Raw genomic sequence first — 21,609 nt, 5'->3', positions numbered from 1 at the left:
GTACTTTGTTCGCTTCTGAGCACGGAAACACTTCGAATAATTTTTCTGTTTCAAGCACCCAAGCTTCAGCCTTTAACGGTTCGAGGCCTCCCTGAAAGGATGGCGGTTTCATCTTGCTGAATTTATGGGTGAGAGCAATAATATCCCCATCATCCACATTCACATTAGGTTCCGGCTGTACCTGAGGAGGAGGAGGTGGGGGCGGTTGGTTCTGTTGTTGTTCCAGTCTAGCGGTTATCAGTTCTATCATTCTTTCCATTCTTTCCATTCTTGCCTCGGTAGACGAGGATTCAGGTTCATTTGCATTGTCCATTTCACTATAAGCAGTTATAACAGTTTTAAACATAAGCAGTCATTTGTTTACCAGTTTAACACATTAGCAGATATTCAGTCATAACGTACCCACACACTTATCATGCTCATGAGATGCCCTAATCACTTTTCTAGGACACCCTATAGCTTATTTGGACACGTGTGTGCGGTATAACTCGTGGTAAGTATCGCTCTGATACCACTCTGTCACGACCCAAACCCGGCCCTATGGGTTTAGCACCGTAACCGGCCAGTAATCCGAGATTTCCGAAGGCCTGCTTAACAGAAATACAGTAAAACAGAGTACAGGGCCTGGCGGAAGCCAATACAGTAATTAAACAATGTCCAATGAGCTGTGACAGTCTGCATGCAAAAGATTTTCCATGCATTCATACATAAATGGCACAGAACAGTATGAACAATATTCACATCCATTCAAACTAGGGACTCAACCCTACATAACAGTACAGAAAACATTCCGTCTGTACAAAACAGTACGGTCTATACAAAATTTACAGTCACACAGTACAGGGACCTAATCCCTGTATAACAGTACAGTAACACTCGGTCTATACAGAACAGTAAAACAGTACAGAAGACAGGTGGGGGAAACAACCAAAACACCCCCAAGCCATAGCATGGCAACTCGGAACCTCGCAGTGAGGCGCAATGGCTGGCTTGACAAAACTGGAGTAACCCTGACGCTCCTAGCTCCGATCTGGTGCCTGTACACCTACATATATATATGAGCAGTGAGCTAAAGCCCAGTGAATAACATAAAGCGTAAAGGGGTTTAGAATGAATGTCCTTACAGTAATGAAAACAGTTCAATTCAATCAGTATTTCAGTCGTTCAGTACAGTAAACAGTCATATGTGGTACATCCATTAGCATAACAGTAACAGTAGGTCTTGAAAGACCGAACAGTAATGATGGCCATCAGTCAGTAAACAGTAGTGGTTCCACGAGGGAACTGACAGAGATCTCTGTAACAGTAACAGTAACAGTAAACCGTAGGTACTAAGGATGCCACAGTACAGTTCAGAAATAAAGGACATACATTCATTCAGTAAATAATACCAGTTCAGTAAACAGTTCAGTTCAGTATTCAAAAGATAATCAGTTGAACATATCTTTACACAATTGTTACTCACAGAGTTCTGGGCCACAGTATGCTAGAGCGTGTCTCCCCAGTTGCCAACCCTACACAGTTCACAGGTTGAACACACTAAGCTACACAGTTGGGAAATATCATAACTTAATCCCTAATTTACCTTGGTGTGTTCTACAACGATATCCTCATCTAAATGTCTTAAACTAGGCCTAAGAATGCCTAGGATGGGATGAGGATGCAAAAATACACTTAGAAAACATTTTCAAGATTTTCAGAGAAATAGAGTCCCCCTCGAGCGCAGGTTTCCCCGCTCGAGCGTACAGGCAAACAAAGGTACACGCTCGAGCGTAAACTTTCTCGCTCGAGCGTACTGTAAAAGTACTGGATGGGTGAAATCCCCGCTCGACGCCCGCTCGAGCTTGGGACATGACTCCGCTCGAGCGCCCAATCCTCCGCTCGAGCGGACTGTAAAACAGTGCAAGATGCTGGAAGCTCGATTTTCCCGCTCGAGCGGCACTTCCCCCGCTCGAGCGGACTACTGAAATCTGGAAATCTCAGATTCGAGCTCCAGGTTCAAAACCAAGCTCAAAAGCATCAAAACCAATCCTCTTGGGCCCATTTTCTGGAAAACATTTATAAACACATAGAATATCATGTTTCAAAGCTCAATTTTAAGAAATCAAAGCCCAAGGGCGTTTAATTCAAACTCAATTTAAACCATTTTTTTTCCAAGCACACGATGAACATGCAAACATGCATGAATTCAAACCATTTCAAAGCTTCGATTTGATGCTCTAAAGAGCCAATTCTTTTCAAAACATGATGAAATCATGGACTACACTCAAGACATGAACATGCATGTAACATTTTGCCATGAACTCAACTCAAAATCCAACAATACTAACATGCATGCAAAGATTGAGCTTCAATCCACCATTAATGAACCAAATCAGGACTTAGCTCTACAAATTAACATGAACCATGCAAGAATCAACTCAAAACATGAACAAGAAGACAATGGAGCTACCTTTAGTCTTGTATTTAGGATAGGGAAGCTCAAATGTACAAAAACTCCTTCAATTCTTCAAGATTCTCAAGCTAAAACAACAAGAACAATTCTCTCTCTCTCTAACTCTCTTCTAGGTCGGTTAGAGGCAACACAAGGACTGATGAAAATGTGTTATGTGAGTGTAATGAGAATCAAAGATGACTCAAGTAGTGTATTGAGTGGGCCACTCATGTGGCAAAATGGTAAATATGGCAAACTCTTTAATTAGCTTAATTTAATCTAATTTAATCATACCTAATCAGTTTTCAGATAAATATACCATAAAATCACATTAATTATGAGGGTCACGGAACATCAATCGGTTTCTAATTCGGCCGCCGATAAGGCCTTCAATTAGCAGTTTAAACATATAAGCATGAACAGATAATCATACAGGCAAACAGATAGAATGCAATTTAACTAACATATACTCAATCAATTCGGTTTCCATTTCAGTCAGTCAGTTCAGTATTTCATTCAGTTCGATTATCAGTCAGTTATCAGTTCCGTTTAGCAGTAATCGTTGATTATCGGTAATCGATCAGTCCTTAATCAGTAAATAGTATGAGGGTTGTTACAAATTATCTCATTGTCTTTTCAACTAGAATGTATTGCTACTCTGTTTATTTTCAACTATGAAACCATCTTACAAAATGATTGTTTATTTATTGAATTGTAGTAAAAATATATTTATTGGTTATTGTCTATTTATTTTTTTTGTATACTTGATCTAGCGAGTAGTGATGGTTGGTTATTTGCTCGGCTGCCTAACTTACCCTTATTTTATTTTTTTTCAGATTCGGAGTAGAGCTGCGCAGGGTTTTTTACTTGTGGGAGTGCCGAGAGTAGGACTATGATTTTAATTTACTTTGGGTTACTAATTTGTTAGTGGATTATAGTAATGGACTTGGTGAATAATTTCATATGACAAGGATGGTTTATTATTTATGGATTTTGGTATTATCATAATTTAAGATTTAATTTGTGTATTTTATATTGTTGGTTTATTTGATTGGACTCTTAGCCTTGCATGCTCACTTAGATGAGTGTGTGGCGTTGTCACGAGGCTTGGGGCATGACACAAAGGTTAACATAATATCTCTGCCACCACCATCTCTAATCTGGACATCTCCCATTCCTCTGTTCTTCAGTTCCTCTTTAAACTCTGTTGCAAGGTGTTGAGGTTTCAATCGAACAATCACACTGTCATAAAGCCAGCCATTACCTTCCTCGAAAGCATGTATATTTATGTTCGCAGTTGATGCCAGCCCTTGTCCACTCAATGCTTGGGCATAAGACTTTCCCTTTTGTATCATATTTGGGGTTCTGCTGGTTCTGACAATGCCCTTCTTCCAACTAATGCGATTAGTGGTCTCTGATTTTCCTCATTTCCTTGAACAAAATATGCTCTTTTTACTTTCAAAGCTCTGTTGTCACACCAGATTCCATGAGCTTTTTGGACCGCCATATTCGCTGCCACTGGACAAGCATATCGTACAAAGCCAAACCTTGATCTAGTCAACTTTATTCTTTTATTCGGAATGAACACATCCTTTACAATCCAATAGTTGGTAAATACTTTGTACAGCCCTTTTGGATCCATAGATTCTAGTAGGTTATCCATAAAGATTGTATGTATCTCATTATCCGGGGTTGAATTTCTGCCTCCTTTACCACTACGCTTGCGTAGAACCAGCCTCTACCCTCTATCCTTCATTCATGAAATCTTTGACAATGATACAATTGAATATACATTGACCTCCATTAATGTTGGACATAGTAACTTCGATAATAAGCGTAGCCGATTCGATCTCGCTTGCATGATTATTTTGCATGGTTATCCTTTGTCTATGGTTGAGCATGTTGGATTCCAACTATTTGTTAGAAATCTTCAGCCTTTGTTTGAGTTAGTGACATTTAATAGGGTTGAGACCGACTGTATTGAAATTTATCATAAAGAGAAACAGAAGGTGTATGAGGTGCTAGATAAGTTACCTGGTAAAATCAGCATTACTGCTGATATGTGGGCTGCTAAGGAAGATGTTGATTACTTATCTTTAACTGCACACTTTATTGATGATGATTGGCAATTAAAGAAGAAAGTTTTGATTTTTATAATGGTCGATCCTTCTCATACAGAAGACATGCTTTCAGAAGTCATCATGGCAAGTCTAATGGATTGGGATATCGTGGGGACATATTTTTGGATAGTCCACGTGGCCGAGGTTGTTAGCCGAGGTACCACGTGGGCAGACCATGACACCGAGATATGGTGCAATAATATCGTAATCTGAGATATTTGGATAGAGGACTAGAGTCCTAGAGTCCTAGATGACATCAAACTACCTATTTGGATAGAGATGAGACTCTTGAGAAAGTTCATCTTAATCTAAATAGTGTGAGTTGTAATAGATGTTATCCTTGTAAAGGATAGAGTCCCATGAAGTAAGACTTTTAGGGGAAGTTGGACACTGACCACTATGAAAGTAAGGCACCCCCATGGGTCTAAGGTATTCTTTTTATGTTCTGTCTAGTGAGTTAAACACTATTTGTTATCTTTGAGAGATATTGATTACTGACTTGATCGTCGGAGTGCCCCTGGGTGGATGAACCACTGCCGGATTCCTATCTTTCTGTGACAGGTTGTTCGGGCTTAATCTATTATGCTGGTGCTCTCTAGCTGAGTTCCGCCTTTGATTGTGTGTGGTTGGAAATCAACACCCACAATTTGGCGCCGCCTGTGGGAACTTAGTAAGGACAGATGGCCAACAACAAACATGAAGTGAGAATTAGGGACGACATCCATAGCGAGGAGGAGGAGCATGTGGATCCTAACATTGAATGAGGGGACCGCAACGGAAGAATATAATAAGTGAATCTTGAGGCAAATAACGTCGCCAAAGGCCGAGAAGGGAACAAAAAGGGTAGCCGAGATGAGTACTACCATGAAAGCGACCTTGAGGCACGGAGGGACAGATGCCAGAGAAGAGACGAAGAACTAAAAGACATGGCGAATAAGTTGACAGATTTATAGACAGTGATCAACTTCATGATGTAAAACAAAGTGATGCGGCCAGCATCCTCATTACAGGACACGCCGACACCAATAGCCAAAACTGGTGCCCAGAAGACAAGAGCTCAACCTAAGTGAGTGGATCTCGGATTCCAAATCCCGGATCCCAGAGCCTAGAAGACAAGATCTCGACCTAGATGATTAGGTCCGAGAAGACAAGAGCTCAGATCCTGGATCCCAGATCCTAGAAGACATGATCTCGACCTAGATGATTAGGTCCAAGAAGACAAGAGCTCAGATCCCAGATTCCAGATCCCGGATCCCAGATCCTAGAAGACATGATCTCGGCCTAGATGATTAGGTCCGAGAAGACAAGAGCTCAGATCCCGGATTCCAGATCCCAGATCCTAGAAGACATGATCTCGGCCTAGATGATTAGGTCCGAGAAGACAAGAGCTCAGATCCCAGATTCCAGATCCCAGATCCCAGATCCTAAAAGACACGATCTCGGCCTAGATGATTAGGTCCGAGAAGACAAAAGCTCAGTCGAAGTGAGCAGATCCCGAATCCCAGATCCTAGAAGACAAGATCTCGGCCTAGATGATTAGGTCTGAGAAGACAAGAGCTCAGATCCCAGATTTCAGATGCCAAATCCCAGATCCTAGAAAACACGATCTCGACCTAGATGATTAGGTCCGAGAAGACAAGAGCTCAGATCCCGGATCCCAGATCCTAGAAGACATGATCTCGGCCTAGATGATTAGGTTCGATAAGACAAGAGCTCAGCTCAAGTGAGCAGATCCCGGATTCCAGATCCCAGATCCCAGATCCCAGATCTTAGAAGACAAGATCTCGGTTTAGATGATTAGGTCCGAGAAAAGAAAAACTCAGCCTGAGTGAGTAGATCCAAGATTCCAGAAGACAAGATCTCAGCCTAGATGATTAGGTCCGAGAAGAGAAGAGCTCAGCCTAAAGTGAGCAGATCCCAGATTCCAAAAAACAAGATCTCGGACTAGATGATTAAGTCCGAGAAGAGAAGAGCTCAGCCTAAGTAAGCAGATCTCAGATCCTTGAAGATAAAAAGAAAGCACACAAGTTCAGACTGAAGTCATCCAGGTTTTGCTTGTCGGCAGAAGGCCATCTATACAGAAGGGTTTTAACTAGACCTCTATTACAATATGTACATCCTTCCCAGGTTAAAGACTTTTTCTATAAAATCCATAAAGGAGTATTTGGAAGCCATGCAGGGGGCAGAACCCTTGCCTATAGAGCAATATCGCAGGGATTATTTTGTCCTTACATGCAAAAAGAAGTTGAAGCCTATGTAAAAAAAATGTGAAAATGTTATTGAAATTCACCTGTAACGTGCGAGAGAACAAAAATTCAGCTGGGGGCATACCAGTAACAACTTGCTAGGACTTACAATAAGAAGGTCAGCCCAAGAGAGTTCAAGGTTAGGGACCTCATCCTGAGAAAGGTTGTCGGCAATAAGAAGGATCATAGGGAGGCTAAACTTGGCCCGAATAAAATCATCTCGGTTGCTGGCAATGGGGCATATCGGGTGAAGTAAAAATAAAGTGCTAGTTTGATTTTTGTGAATTTGAAATTTGTGCGATAGGACCGACCAGTCCCATGACAATGTGTCTGAATGAAACATGACGAATAATTTAGACTTATTATATGACAGAGTTGAATTATACTTGCATATAATAGAGTTGAACTAAGTTGGCGATGTTTCTAAATGAAACATGACGAGTAACTTAGATTTATTATATGGAAGAGTTGAATTATACTTGCATATAATAGAGTTGAACTAAGTTGGCGATGTTTCTGAATGAAACATAACGAGAAAACTTAGACTTATTGTATGGCAGAGTTGAATTATACTTGCATATAATAAAGTTGAACTAAGTTAGCGATGTTTCTAAATGAAACATGACAAGAAACTTAGACTTATAATATGGCAAAGTTGAATTATATTTGCATATAATATAGTTGAACTAAGTTGGCGATGTTTCTGAATGAAATATGACGAGAAACTTAGACTTATTATATAATAGAGTTGAATTATAATTGCATATAATAGAGTCGAACTAAGTTGCCGATGTTTCTAAATGAAACATGACGAGAAAACTTAGACTTATTATATGGTAGAGTTGAATTATACTTGCATATAATAGAGTTGAACTAAGTTGGCGATGTTTCAAAATGAAACATGACGAGAAACTTAGACTTATTATATGGCAGAGTTGAATTATACTTGCATATAATAGAGTTAAACTAAGTTGGCGATGTTTTTGAATTAAACATGACGAGAAACTTAGACTTATTATATGGCAGAGTTGAATTATACTTGCATATAATAGAGTTGAACTAAGTTGGCGATGTTTCTAAATGAAACATGACGAGAAACTTAGACTTATTATATGGCAGAGTTGAATTATACTTGCATATAGGGGGTGTTTGTTTCAGCTTTTCAAAGCTAACTTATAGCTTTTAGCTTTGAAAAAGTTATTTTAAACTGTTTGGTTAAACTTATTTCAAATAGCTTCTGATTCTAACAGCTTATTTTAACTCAAAAAAGCTGATTCTGAGAAATTGCTCACCCCTTACTTCTGATTATCAGCTTCTGCTGTGGACATGTTAATTTATGGTTATACTCTTAGATTTTTCTATTTTTTATTTTTTAAAAAATAAAAAAAGACCCAAATGGACTATAGATTATTATTTTTTTTTATGAGAAATGTAGACAAGTAGTAAATAACAAAAAATAAAAATTAATTGAAAAAGATATTTCACGGCTTATTTAACAAATACTATTCAACAACTTAAATCTATAATCCAACAGCTACACCAAACAGATTAACAACTTCTGATTAAAGTCATAATCTATAATCTGTTAAGCTATAACCTATAAGTTGTTTTAACAGCTACACCAAATGGGGCCATAATATAGTTGAACTAAGTTAGCGATGTTTCTGAATGAAACATGCCGAAAAACTTAGACTTATTATATAATAGAGTTGAATTATACTTGCATATAATAGAGTTGAACTAAGTTGGCGATTTTTCTAAATGAAACATGACGAGAAACTTAGACTTATTATATGACAGAGTTGAATTATACTTGCATATAATATAGTTGAACTAAGTTGGCGATATTTCTGAATGAAACATGACGAGAAACTTAGACTTATTATATAATAGAGTTGAATTATACTTCTATATAATAGAGTTGAACCAAGTTGACAATATTTCTGAATGAAACATGACAAGTAACTTAGACTTTTTATATGGCAGTTGAATTATACTTGCATATAATAGAGTTGAACTATGTTGAATTCACCTAGACTTGCCATGTCGGCAGAGTTAAACTCAAAATGGAACTAAGTTTGCTTTAGAGAAGCCAAGGTTGAACACCTCGGCTAGTCTTTGTTTAAATCAGACTGCGGCGAAATTGAAGATGCATGCTTAACGTGAACATAAGTGACACTTGGGTTCACATTAGGGGCAGGAAGCAGGAATAAAGAATAGGTTTAACACTTGTTGAAATTTTTTACAAGTTGGAGTCAGCCGAGGTATCCAAATGAGGGGACACTCGAGTTGTTGGTTATCTGAGATCACCAACCAGTTCGTCAAACTTGGAAATATTGAAAGGTAGTAAGTACAAGTAAGGAAACAATACTTGTTGAATGTTGTTTAAAGAATTTTTATAAAATGTACGTTGGCCGAGATCACAGTAAAAGGTGAACTCCGAGGTAAGTTGGTCCGAGGTGGCCAACTAAGGGTGTACCCAAGATAAAGTGGATCCGAGGTGGTACGTGTCAGATGTGTTCTAACCCGAAGTGATTACACAGTTAAAGTATACTAGGGAGAAGTACAAAAATATTCAAAGTATGGAATCATACAAGACAGTAAAAACAGAGATTGAACACTTAGTCAAAAAGAGGACTTACATTAAAAAAGACAACTTGTTCAGATACAAAAGAAGGCACCTCGGCCCAAAGCAAAACAAGATATCAAGATGGAATCTGACTCCACCCTCAAATGATAGATACTATAGGGAAAGGGCATATATGTCTCTCCAGGCATCATGGAATCCTCCTCCCCAGCCAACCTTAGATGAACGTCGGCTGGAATGAAGAATTCCTGACGGAAGTGTTCTAGTTTATTGGAGAAGTTTACCCTCCATTTGAACATCCCCATGACCTCGGCTAGGGTGAATTTGGCAAGGAAAGTTGGACTATGTGGGTTAAAGACCTCAGCAAAACCCTAAGGACTGTTGGGTTATCAGTTTTAAGGTTTTGAGGAAGGTTTGGGGGCAAAATTTGTTTTAGTTTTCCTAAGTGTGGATTTTAGCAAATCCCAAACCTACGTCTATGCAAATGTACTGGATTCAGAGGCAATAATCTACTAACAAGCAAGAACAGACAGAAGAAACAGGTCTAAAAAACGTGAAACAGTGATCAAAGACTCAAGAACACGAGAAAAATAGAGCATTGATAGATTCAGGAAATGAACAAAATTGATAAAATTCGATGACAGTGTGCTAGAAGATATGTGTCAAATATAGAAAAAATGTGAAGATGGGCTCAAGAACATGAAGGACAAAATATGAGTCAAAGCAAGCGAAGGCATGTAGAACAATGAGATTCGAATATGAATACAAGATGGCAATGTAGATGCAGATACAGATACCGTGTGTGATGTGTAACAATCCACAGAAGGAATATATTTGAAAATAGTGGAGAACTGAAGTTAAAATAAAAGAAATTAAGGACTTACAAAGTGAAGCCGAGGAAGTAAATGCCGGAAAGGGATTCGCCGGAGTCAAACAGCGTTATGATTGGAACAGAACTGCTGAGTGCACGCCAGAAGTGATGACCAGAGTTGTAATAGGAATGAATGCTTCAAGAACAGCGATGATGGTTTGCAGAGGCCAAGAGAAAGAAAGTCTAAAGGCACAAGTAGACACAAAATGAGAAAATGAAAAGGTTTTGCTAGAATTGGAAAAAGATGGCAAAAAGTTATGATTTCGATTCCCGACGTGCCCGCACTGACATCAAGCAGCGGGGGGTAGAACTGACGCAACACAATGGGACGTGATTGGTATGCTCCAATCTGATAATGATCTTGATTGAGAAGTGCGATCTTAGTTGAGATATTGATCTCGGTTGAGATGTTGAAATTGGATGGGGGCAGAACTTGTTTATTTTTGGTTTCTGATGAGATGATACTAGGATCTTGATGTTCTTGAACTAGCAAGTCATGATCTCTGCTAGTAATGTGATCTTTGTTGAGATGTTGGACTTGGATGAGATAGAACATGTTGGTTCTTGTAATAACCCTCGTCACTGTTTACCGATTGACCACTTATTACCGTTAAACTGAAACTGATTATGACTGATAATTGAATTGAATAAACTACTGAACTGACTGACTAAAATTGAAACCGAATTGACTGAGTATATCTGTTTAATTATAATTTTATCTGTTTGACTGTTTGATTATCTGTTCATTTTTTATGGTGAAATTGCAAATTGAAGGCCTTATCGGCGGCCGAACCGGAAACCGATTAGTGTTTTATGATCATCGTAATTTATGTGATTTTATGGTATATTTATCTGAAAACTGATTAGGTATGATTATATTAGATTAAATATTGGGTTAATTGCATAGTTTGACTTAACTACAACTTTGTCCTTGAGTGGGCCACTACACCAAACCTTGTTTTAGGCTTGACCTTGTGTACACATTGAAACAAAACATTTCTTCTCCCATTTCTTGCACACAACCGGCCATAGAGAGAGGGGAAGTGAGAGAATTGAGTTCACTTGTAGAATTGCTTGAAGAATTGAAGATTGATTTCATAATTGAGCTCCTAAACCTTGAATACAAGACTAAGGTAGGAAACTCATCTTCTCATTGTTGTATTTAAGTTGGTTCTTGCATGATTCATGCTTCATTGTAGAACTAAGTCATGATTTGGTCCAAAAATGTTGAATTATAGCTTAATTCATGCATGCATGTTGGTATTGTTGGATTTTAAGTTGTTTTCATGGCAAATTGTCACATGCATGTCCATGTTTTGAGAGTAGACCATGTTTTCATCTTGTTTTGAAAAGAATGAGCTCTCTAGAGCATGTTTTGAAGCTTTGAAATTGGTTTGAATTCATGCATGTTTGCATGTTCTCCATGTTCATGAAAATTGGTTTGAAAGTGAGTTTGAATTAAACACCCTTGGGCTTTGATTTCTCAAATTGAGTTTTGAATCATGTCATTCTACATGTTTACAAGCATTTTCTGGAAATTCAGCCCAAGAGGATCGGTTTTGACGTATTTAAACTTGGTTTTTGGCTTGAAGGTGCAATCTGGGTTTTCCAGATTTTGCACTCTCGCTCGAGCGGGGAAAGTGGCGCTCGAGCGGGGAATCCGAGCATCCTGTATCTTTGCACTGCTTTACAGTCTGCTCGAGCGGAGGATTGGACGCTCGAGCGGAGGCATGTGTCTCACGCTCGAGCGGGCGTCGAGCGTCCGTCGAGCGGAGATTTCACCCATCCAGTACTTTTACAGTACGCTCGAGTGGTGGATTTTATGCTCGAGCGTGTACCTTTGTTGCATGTCCGCTCGAGCGGGGAAACCTGAGCTCGAGCGGGACTCTGTTTTTCTGAAAATTCTAAAACTATTTTCTGATCACATCTTTGCATCCTCATCCCATTCTAGGCATTCTTAGGCCTAGTTTAAGACATCTTATTGAGGATATAGATGTAGAACACACCGAGACAAATTAGGGATTAAGTTATTATCTTTCCCAACTGTGTAACTTAGTGTGTGTTCAATCTGTTAACTGTGTAGGGTTGGCTTTCCGAGGAGATGCTCTAGCTTACTGTAGCCTAGAACTCTGTGAGTAACATCTGTGTAAAGATATGTTCAAAAATGATTATCTTTTGAACAATTGAACTGTACTGCTTTCTGAACTGATTACTGTTAACTGATTGAATGTATGTCCTATATTCTGAACTGTATTGTGGCATCCTTAGCACCTACTGTTTACTGTTACTGTTACAGAGATCTCTGTCGGTTCCCTCGTTGGAACCACTACTGTTTACTGACTGATGGCCATCATTTACTGTTCGGTCTTTTTAAGACCTACTGTTTACTGTACTGCTATGCTAAGGGATGTACCACATATGACTGAATGACTGATATATTGAAACAATGAACTGTTTTCATTACTGTAAGGACATTCATTCTTAACCCCTTTACGCATTGTGTTATTCACTGGGCTTTAGCTCACTGCTCATATATATATGTAGGTGTACAGGCACCAGACCGTGGCTAGAAGCGTCAGGGTAAGCTCCAGTTTTGTCAAGCCAACCTATGTGCCTCACTGCGAGGTTCCGAGCCTGCCATGCTATGGCTTAGGGGTCTTTTATTCCCCCTTCTGTCTCTGTACCTGTTTTGTAAACTGTATAGACTAATAGCACTGTACTGCACTATACTGTACTGTAAATAGGGATTGAGTCCCCGATCGAAATGAATGTAAATATTGTTCATACTGTTCTGTACTGTTTATGTATATATGTATAAAAAGTCTTTTTGCATACAGATTGTCACAGCTCATTGGACATTGTTTAATTACTGTTTTGGCTTCCGCCAGGCCCTGTACTCTGTTTTACTGTATTACTGTTAAGCAGGCCTTCGGTAATCTCGGATTACTGGCCGGTACCGGTGCTAAACCCATAGGGCCGGGTTTGGGTCGTGACAGTTCTTGATTCTTGATTCTTGACGAGTGGACATATGAGTCCTTATTTCTTGGCGCCGACAAGTTACGATCTCGGTCGGAGGAGTACATGTATATGCTCCATCACATCAAGGTAATAGAACCTAGGGGGCAGTTGTAGGGACATATTTTTGGGTAGTCCACGTGGCCGAGGTTGTTAGCCGAGGTACCACGTAGGCGGACCATGATGCCGAGATATGGTGCAACAATACCGTAATTTGAGATATTTGGATAGAGAACTAGAGTCCTAGATGACATCAAACTACCTATTTGGATAGAGATGAGACTCTTGAGAAAGTTCATCTTAATCTGAATAGTGTGAGTTGTGATAGATGTTATCCTTGTAAAGGATAGAGTCCCATGAAGTAAGACTTCTAGGGGAAGTTGGACACTGACCACTATAAAAGTGAGGCACCCCCATGGGTCTAAGGTATTCTTTTTATGTTCTGTGTAGTGAGTTAAGCACTATTTGTTATCTTTGAGAGGCATTGATTACTGACTTGATCGTCGGAGTGCCCCCGGGTGGACGAACCACCACCGGATTCTTATCTTTTTGTGGCAGGTTGTTCGGGCTTAATCTATTATGCCAATGCCCTCTAGCTGAATTTCCCCTTTGGTTGTGTGGTCGGAAATCAACACCCACACTTATCTTTGACAACACACTTTATTGATGATGATTGGCAATTAAAGAAGAAAGTTTTGTATTTTGTAATGGTTGACCCTTCTCATACAGAATACATGCTTTCAGAAGTTATCATGGCAAGTCTAATCGATTGGGATATCAATCGAAAATTATTTTCAATGACATTTGACAGTAGTTCTACCAACGACAATATCGTCTGTAGAATTAGAGACCGACTCTCCCATAACAGGTTTCTTTTGTGTAATGGTCAATTATTTGATGTGTGCTGTGCACCAAATATTATTAAATTGATGGTTCAAGATGCCTTGGAAGCACTGTCAAAGGTAACCCATAAGATTCGAGATAGCTTTAGGTATGTTAGAAGTTCACAAGCAATGCAGGAAAAGTTCAACGGGATGGTTCATCTTGTGAGCATTGATAGTCAGAAGTGCTTGTGTGTTGATAATTCAACACGATGGAAATCAACATATTTCATGCTTGAAGCTGCTTTAGTGTATAAAGATGCGTTTTCTGTTCTGCAAGAACATGATCCCATTTACACAATGTATCCATCTGATATAGAGTGGAGCAGAGCAAGTGCCATTACCGGCTATTTGAAGCTGTTTGTTGAGGTTTGTAATGTTTTCACAGGGACCAAGTATCCAACAGCAAATATATATTTTCACGAGATTTGTGATGGGCATTTGCAGTTGATTGAATGGTGCCAGAACTCGGATACTTATCTTAGTTCTTTAGCCTTGAAGATGAAAAGCAAATTCGATGAATATTGGAAGAAGTGCAGCTTGGGTTTTGCAGTTGCAGCAATATTAGATCCTCGGTTCAAGATGAAGTTGGTAGAGTATTATTATCCTCAAATTTATGGCACGAGTGCTTCTGATTGTATCAATATTGTTTCTAATTGTATGAAAACACTTTACAATGGGCATGCCATTTGCTCCCCATTAGATTCTCATGGTCAAGGCTTGTCTTGTCAAGTAGGCGGTGGTGGTGGGGGTGGTAATGAATCTAGGGATAGACTGACGGGCTTTGACAGGTTCCCCCATGAAACTTCACAGAGCCAAAACACAAAATCAGATTTGGACAAATACTTGGAGGAACCACTTTTTCCTCGCAATATGGATTTCAACAATTTAAATTGGTGGAAAGTTCACACACCAAGGTATCCCATTCTATCTATGATGGCCCGCAACATTTCGGGAATTCCCATGTCAAAAGTTTCATCGGAGTTTGCATTCAGCACTGGAGATCGAATGCAAAAATCATTACCGGAGTTCACTGAGATCAGATACTGTGCAAGCCCTAATGTGTGCACAAGACTGGATGCGGAATGAACCTGAAGGTTAGATATTTTGTCATTGTGACTATTTTCTACAATTTTATGGGAAAATTACAAAAAAAAAAAAAAACCCCCGTAGTTTGATCTTAATAACAAATCAAACCTTGAGGTTTTAATTTGTTCAATTTGATCCTTGAAGTTTTTATTTGATCACAATCTCAACCACACGACTATTTCTGTTAAACTTAACTGACGGAAAATGGACATTTTTTGTCATTATACCCAACATTTTATGAAGATAATTATTACAATTTTAACAAAATTAACATTTCTTTGAAACTTTAATATTTCAAAAACAAACCTAGCTACAACCTCCTACTGTTGGGCACCACCACTCATCACTAGTCATCGGTTGCCAGCGGCAGCCCACTCTGCAACTCTTTCATCTCCAACATTGCTACTGTTGGCTTTTTGGCTTTTCGAAGGGTATTTTTGTGAATGTGAGCGTGCCAGCAAGGATCAATCAGTCCTTACAGAAATTGTGATTGCCAACCAATTACCAGACGATTGTGTTTTAGTTCTTTCAGCCTCAATGAAGAGGACTTTTACTGGTGGCTCGACTTAGGAGAAATTAAGAGAAATAACAATTAATATGAAGAACAATGGAAGTATTTCATAAAAATGAAAAACTTACAATAGTCCAAACTCAGCCTCGAAGAGGTTTACAGCAACAGTCCACTTGAATCTACTTGAGACTACTCCTATGAATTGAAGTGCAGTGCAGATATGTAAAGTGCAGGTATTGAAAGTACAGGAATGTAAAACTGGAAAGTAAAAATATGAAATAAAGACTGGTATCTATGATCTGAGTTCCGTCCCTTTTCCTGGGGGTCTCTCTGCTATTTATACTTGTCAAAGATGACCTTCGAACTGCTCTTCGAACCGTCGAACTGCCCCTCCATGATCGCTGATCATGTTGCCTTAGAAGTAGCTCCATTATGCCACCATTTGCAGTTAGGCTTCCCTCCTGTATTTGAATTTGAATATGAGTAACCGTTGAAGCCACGTCACCTTGCATTTCTTTACTGATCCAATGTTGCTCAGACCATGTGAGAACCAATTATCATCACCACGTGTACGATCAGGATTGGAGACTTAAATTATTTTCCAATAATACCCTTATTCTGCCACGTGTCAGACTGTAACTGGCTTTTACAAAATATATAGCTAACAGCTACCATCATATGCCATGTTCTCAACTAACACCAAGCCCAAGCAGAAATTGAGCTGTATCGAGCACACAATTGACTCGCTAGAAAAAAAAAATTACACAACTGACCGAACCAATGAGTCTTTCAAGCAGATTGTTAATAAGATGAAGATGGCAATGTGATATGTCCACATATATGTATAAGCGATGTTTGTGGAATTGGAAACCTAACTGGTAAAGCAATATCCCCACCGCGCCATCACTATCCTCCTCCATCACCCCGTTTCCCATATCCATATTTTCCAGCGAAACCTCCTCCCCCTAGACCCATCATTTTTGGTGGCCCCCTTGCTCTGCGTAGATCCATCTTCTCCAGCAGAGAGAGAAGCAGATGGAAAGCAAAAGGGGCATATTCATATGTGATAAGGGGTATGGTAAGTTTTATGATGTGTGGTTTTGGTGTTATATGAATCATTGATCAGATGAGTTTTAGATTTAGTGTGATTGAGTTCAAAGTTGAAGTTTATTCCAAGTTAGGGAACAAATAAAGTAGTGCCATGTGTTATTTTTGTTCTTTTTTTTCGTTAGGCAATATAACTGAGATTGACAGATGATCTGAATTGTGATCCAATAAAAAATGTATGGTTCAAATTTAACAAATTAAAACCTCAGGGTTTGATTTGTTACTACTAGGATCAAACTTCGGTTTTTTTTATTTTTTATTTTTTTGGTTATTGTTGTTGTAATTTTCCCTAATTTTATTTGTTACTAAGACCTTCTTCAACGCTTCACCAAACCTGACATCAAATTTAAATTTTAGTGAAAAAGTTATTCTTTGGTGCTCCAACGGTTGCACCAAATCGATATCAAATTGAGAATTCACCAAACAATTAATCAAAGTGAGGACAGAATACTGATTTCAGTAAATCACTGTTTGTTACCGTTGGGGGAGACCATCCGGTCGACAACTAAAACGTTCAAACAGTTCAAAATTTATAGGTTCAAACAATTAAAAAAAAAATTTGCCTTACCGGTAACCGGTCGACCACTAAAAAGTTCAAACAGTTCAAAAAAAAAAGTTCAAACAATTCAAAAAAAAAAAAAAATTTGCCCTTACTGGTCGACCAGCCGGTCGACCGGCCAGTCGACCAACCGGTTGTCCCGGCGCAGATTTGATGAAAGTTCACCGTTGGAGCAGCTGATATCAAATTGGGAAAATGAGCCATTTTTTACTCAAATTTGATGAAAAATTTGAGTAACCGTTGGAGATGTTCTAACTATAGTATATATACTATATTGCTGTATCAGATTCCAAATCTACCTCAAGCCAGTCTACTTTGGCTCTATGCTATGACGGGAATTAACAAGGATTATTGATATGGTTTTGTGGTTCTACTCTATTATCTTTACTCATTTTCTCTCCTTCTTTCATTTATTTTCTTCTCTTATATTTTTTTCTACTTACTTTTTGTAATCATTTTAATCTCAAGCCTCAATGTAGAGTTTTTTGTTTTGTTTTGTTTGGTTTTGTTTTTCTTCAGATCTGTTCCCGACCTTTATTTCTGGAGCTAGTTTAGGGTTTTGAGCAAATATTGAATTTTATTTTTTCATGGAACTAAAGGCTTTGGATTTGTAGGTTGCTTATTTATATAGATATTTATTATTATTTGTTCCTGGGTTCACGCTTGGATCATTGTCTGTGTATTTGTGGTACACAATAGATACATACGTAATAATACTAATGCTTTGTATGACTGGACATTGCTGCTTGCAACCTAAAACAAATAGATGTGAAAACTTGGCAAAGGTAAATGCGTGGGGCCCTGTTGCTACAAGCGTCTGACCTGGGGCCATTGGCATATACATAATTTTCCAAAAACTTATCATTGGCATAATTTGTAAGAAATCCTCTTTATGCTTATTATTTTTTTATTCATCGGCCTGAAATTGTAGGTTGTATATGTAAACATAAATTTCAGAACATGAAACTTCATGTTTCGGATCATCTACCATGTATATCATCAAGAAAACAAAACTAAAACTTACCCGAATCCATCGATGAACGGTTAAACGGAAGCGTCTGATTGTCAATAAAACCTTTGATATTGACTATGTTATTGCCTTCTAATCCTTTCCCCTTTGGTGCCTTATGTTTCTCCTTGAGAGGCTACAACTTCTTCATCTCCTGGGGTCTCTGGCTGGACCAACTGGTCAACACCTGAGACTTGTGATTTGAGGGAGCGAATCAATCACCATTTCGTTGAATTCACTAACCCTTTGGAATTTCCTTCCTACGCTCGAAGCTCAGTGGTCTATCCTTATGTGCCCATTGACCAACGACGTAGCTTGGAGGAGAACTTGCTTGTGGCTTGGTATACATCTTCTATACCTACGAAGATAATGCCTGCTATTCGGCGCTCAGAAGAAGCACAAGGGTACACCCCATCATTCTTAGCCAAGAAGGCGAAGATCTGCTCTTCGGACTGGCTTGCTTATATTAATGCCTTTGTTCCTTCCGCTCCCGCGCCATCTCCTATAATGGAAGCATCCACACCTTCTTCTCCATCCTTTGAAGCTGAAGCATCTACATCTTCTTCTTCACTGTTTGAAGCAGAACCATCCACTCCGTCTCCTCCTCCTACTTTGTCCTGGATGGAGAAACTAAGGCTTGCCCTTCCAATGGACAAAGTTTTTCCACCTTACCAACCTCCGTCACCCCCTTCTCCAGCCGAGCGAAAGCAAGCTCAACTTTTGCTCGCGGCTTTCTCCCACCTGCCCTTCAATGTTCTTGAGGATGACATTCCTCTTGAAAACTTTCGATGGGCTTGTGATGTCCTGACTAGGGGTTATGTCCTCAACCCTCTTGCCCAAGCAGAGCTTCATTTGTTTTTGGACCAACTTCCAGTGCTCCTTTATTGGCATCGGAATTCCATGGTCACTATGCAATCTTTAGACCAACTTTCGTCTCTGTGAATTCAGGCCCAGTATGAAGCAGAAAACTTCACCGAAGAATTCGACGACTTCAAGAATAAAGATTCTGCATATTGGGATGATTTGATCGTAGATGAATTGGAACAAAGATTGAGGGAAGAGGCTTTTGAAATAAATGCTGAAGAGCTCTATTATGAAGTGAGAGCATATCAGCTCATGCAGCCAACTCTTGAAGAAATAAAAGATATAATAAAGAAAGAGCAGAAATTCATTGACCATTGTTGGACTAAATTTCATGATCTTGTTATCTATTCTATTCCTTATTTTTATGAACTTGAGTTTGTACCCAAATGGGGTTATTCAATGTAATCTCTTTATCTTTAATACAAACAAAGTTCTTTTGCACTCGTCATTGCTCGACTCTGCTTCCTTTTATATTTTATAGCTAATTTAGAGCTTCGAATTGGATAACATCATCCTTCGAATTATATATTCAATCATTTTCTTTTAATAATGAAACACTAGAAGGAACCAATCATGACTTTTTCCAATTCATGGAGTAAAATTGACAATTCTGGCAGATATTATCTTAGTGCTTCGTTTTCAACAATTTTACTCTTCAACACTAACTGTAACCAATATATGGTCATGGTTGATATAGCCAATCAATTTTAAGCTGATTTCTTTGGCTTCGAAGGGCAACCTATGGCAATTCCTTCTTGTACATATAGAAACCAATGATTGGTTTTAGATGTTTCGAACAGTGCCCCTCTTCTTTAAAGAGTCCTAGGGTTTGCTTAGAATGTTGTCACTTTGACTGATAACCTTCAAACAGGTTTTTGGACTTTTTGAAGTAGACCAATACTTTGAGCATTCAAGCATTTTTAAGCATGTAGTATGCTTCGAAGTCGGCTTCTGCATTTCGAAGCCGTTGTTGTTTGAAATTTTAGCGCCAAAATTTGGCTTCGAAGCTGGCATCAATGTGCTTTTCCCTCCAGAAATTATCGATGTTGAAAGAGATTCCTTGTATTCGCACGTTTTAGTACTTAACGACTTACGAGATATATTCCCGAACACAAAAGTTATTTAAAACCTTTTTACTCTGTGCTCCGGAATTGCTTACGCATTCAAACCCCCTTTAGATTTCCATTTCTCTCTACTCCCTTCTATATTTTCCGAAAAAACTCACTATCAATGGCTTCTTCCTCATCAAAAGTTCCGACCATAGAGCGCGTAAGCTCATCTGTGGCTTTGAAATGGCTTATTGATGCTGAATGTGAGAAATACAAGCGTGATGAGAAAAGTGTCATCGATGGGCGTATCTTTATCCCTCGTCGCCATGTGCAGCAAGAGTACGTGCTTGGGCCCATTTTCAAGGAGATCCCTTCTGAGCTTCCTGCCCTGTATCCTCGTTTGGAGAATCAATGTCTTCTGTATGAGGGTGGTTTCGACTGGAAAGGCTGGAAAGTCAATCGTCCTCACCGATGCTGGCCCACGATGAGACCAGAGTGGCAAGAATGGTACGACCGGGTTGTCCCTGCTAGGACACTGGACCTTCAAGAACTCTGCCTTCTCGATGCTCTTTGACTATCTAGAGTAACTATCTCAGAAGACCCTTTTCTAATTCCTGCTGCTTTATGTTTTTGGAACCCTATTTTCAACTTCTTTCAGTTTAGGTGTGGGATGATGGCTCCCACTGTCCTTGACATTTGCCATCTTTTAGGAGTATCCCCTATTGGTACTCCCATTACCCCAGATTTCCCTGATTTAACGGTCCCTTTCCTTCTCCCTTCTTTTACTTCCTCTTATAGTGATTTTGTTAGAGCTGAGAATAAAAAAGAGGGCCCGGTAACTGATAGGGAATTCTTTTCCTTCTTGTTATACTGGCTTTGCAAATTTCTCTTCTGTACTTCTTCCCAAAGAATAATGTCAGAATTTGCTCCTCTTGCCAAAGCCTTCGTCTTGCGGAAACGAGTAGCCTTGGCCCCATATATCTTAGGCCATACATATAGGGCTTGCTCTCTCTTATGTGAAAAACCCTTAGATGCTAACCAAGGGGGGCCATTCTGGATCCTTCAGCTTTGGCTTTTCGCCTACTTCACCGACTTGCAATCCAAATGCCTCAAATTTTCTGGGCCGTTTTCTTTTACTCATGGCATAAGATTGGCCAATGCTTCACTCTATCCCTCTACTTTTTCCTTTTATTTTTCTTTCTTTCATCAGCTACCAGCCACCCCTCCTCTTCATTACTTCCGTCCCTTCGAATCCAATATTGGCCCA

The 21,609-nt window shown here is 39.2% G+C and overlaps 1 pseudogene across 1 annotated transcript in view; it reads left to right on the top strand.

Moving 5' to 3' along the window:
* LOC114287145 (zinc finger BED domain-containing protein RICESLEEPER 1-like) overlaps window positions 1-18,066 on the top strand; it is a 32,894-nt pseudogene extending 14,828 nt beyond the window's left edge. Inside the window, exons 3-5 of the transcript XR_014338228.1 lie at window positions 4,254-4,617; window positions 14,008-15,251; window positions 17,707-18,066. The product of XR_014338228.1 is annotated as a zinc finger BED domain-containing protein RICESLEEPER 1-like (transcript). The remainder of the gene's footprint in view (window positions 1-4,253; window positions 4,618-14,007; window positions 15,252-17,706) is intronic.
* Window positions 18,067-21,609: the final 3,543 nt, after the last annotated feature.

The sequence above is a fragment of the Camellia sinensis genome, chromosome 8, assembly GCF_055761805.1.
Source record: "Camellia sinensis isolate YWXY chromosome 8, ASM5576180v1, whole genome shotgun sequence".
Lineage (NCBI taxonomy): Eukaryota > Viridiplantae > Streptophyta > Magnoliopsida > Ericales > Theaceae > Camellia > Camellia sinensis.
Note: the sequence above shows the minus strand (reverse complement) of the source record. Positions and strands in the feature narration are given on the sequence as shown.